Source organism: Tupaia chinensis, unplaced genomic scaffold (genome assembly GCF_000334495.1).
Source record: "Tupaia chinensis unplaced genomic scaffold, TupChi_1.0 Scaffold000161_1, whole genome shotgun sequence".
NCBI classification, from domain to species: domain Eukaryota; kingdom Metazoa; phylum Chordata; class Mammalia; order Scandentia; family Tupaiidae; genus Tupaia; species Tupaia belangeri.
Genome location: NW_006159632.1, coordinates 1,227,411 through 1,229,148, shown reverse-complemented (window position 1 = coordinate 1,229,148; position 1,738 = coordinate 1,227,411). Strand labels below are relative to the sequence as shown.

Sequence of the window (1,738 nt, the reverse complement as noted above, 5' to 3'; positions counted from 1 at the left end):
TTCCTATTCAGGGGTGGATTAAGGGTGGGTCTAGTGCAGTTCCTCAATTGTAGGTGGGTCTCCATGGAATGCAGTTTCGGGAAAGCGGTTCCGGTAAGCAGATGCGGCGCAGGAGCCATCTTGTGATTACTGAGAATGGTGCTGAGAAAAGAAAATCTCAAGAATAGATATTAGTTCTTATGGATCTTAATAAAGAATGATACTTATACAGTTTTGTAGGAATCTAAAACTTAATTTGAGGAATCCTAATATATTTATCTATTTCACTTGGAGAGGGCAGAGGTGTCCTGGGCCAGTTTTGGCCTAATCCTATTTTACATAAAGAAAGGAAGAATTTAAGGGCCTTCCAAAGGTCAAGATTCTTCTGCCTAGAACGAACTTCAGCCCACCCTCTATTGTGACCATGGAGATAAAGCATTGTAATTAATAGTAAGTGATCAGAGCAAAGGGGAGCGGTCGGTTGGGGGACTTCCTGGAAGATTTTATCATACACTCAGGATGTATAGGAGAGCTATGCAATTCTTTCATAGTAGTAAATTGGGGAGTCAGAGGGGGGTCGCTTCCCAGTGAGGCTGCCTCAGTTCTCTGGAGCAAATAGCAGGCAGCCTTGCTGACATGCTAACTGACCCAAGCTTTGTTCCAAGGTCGGGTGGTGCACAACAGTAGCCTTGCCAACTGTTGATCCGACCGGAAGCGGAGCTCAAAGGTCAGGGGCTCAGACAGATCCTGGGGCCTCACCGGGTCAGACTCCTCCAGCAGGCCACATGCCGCAGGCCACACGGATGCTGGGCTGCCCGGGCTGGGGCCCCTGCAGGCCCATGTCCAGTTCTGTCCATCCTGGAAGCTGAGCACAGTGGCGTCCACGCGGGGGGCCTGAGCCCGAGCTGGTCTGAGAGCCTGGCATGGCAGGGGGAAGGTGAGGCAGGGGGACCACGATTTCAGAACCCAGCCTGCGAGACACCGGAGCCTGGCGGTGGCGGTCACGAGGCCAGCCCCCTGCTAGGTCCAGGCTAGGCCCAGGCACGGCCGCAGTGCCCACACGGACGGCACCGCAGGCCGGTTTCCGGCAGAATCTCCATCCCTTGGGGGTGAGTTCACTTACAGCAGATCCAAGCCGGAATCTTAGGGCCTTCCAGGGTAACCTCCAGAAAGAATCCGGAGTCGGCCCGGTTCCATGTGCCTTCCTTGTCACCTAAGGCCAAGCCTCCGCGTGGGGTGGGCAGGGCCCCGGAAGGAAGGAGGAAGGAAGGAGGACCGGGGCAGCAGCTGGGGCCTGGCCCAGGAGACCAGCTGCTCCAGGCGCGGGTGTTGGGGTGAGGGCGGAGCTCTGTGGGCCCGGCCAAGGTGGGGAGTCCCTGTGGTCTGCAGATTTGGGGGATTAGCCCACCAGGACCTGGGGTGGCAGAAGGGAGGAGGCGCGCCCCTTCCCTCCCCAGCAGAGGAGGAGCCTGCGGGAGCACTAGGCCTGGCTCCCAGGAGCACAGCAGGGCTGGGACCCTGCCGAGGCTGCGGGTGGAGACCCCACCTGGGGCGGGTGCGGCATGGGCCCAGCCGCGGGCTGCAGGCTATGGGCGGGGTTCCGGCGTGGTCTCAGGAAGCACGTGCAGTTCCCGGCGTCGTCGTCATGGCTACCGCGTGGCGGGTGGTGGCTTGGATTGCGCAGGCGCGGGGCCCGGAAGCTAGTTCCTGTGGTCGCGATGTGCAGTGTCCCTGTCCCGGCCGCGGGGCGCAGTTGGCG

The 1,738-nt window shown here is 59.1% G+C and overlaps 1 long non-coding RNA gene across 1 annotated transcript; it reads right to left on the bottom strand.

Moving 5' to 3' along the window:
* Nucleotides 1-128: 128 nt before the first annotated feature.
* LOC102489594 (uncharacterized) lies at nucleotides 129-1,553 on the bottom strand. The gene is made up of 3 exons (XR_334176.1): nucleotides 1,103-1,553; nucleotides 739-897; nucleotides 129-156 (listed from the first exon to the last, which is right to left on the bottom strand). It is a non-coding gene; the product is annotated as an uncharacterized LOC102489594 (long non-coding RNA).
* Between the last annotated feature and the right edge of the window lie 185 nt (nucleotides 1,554-1,738).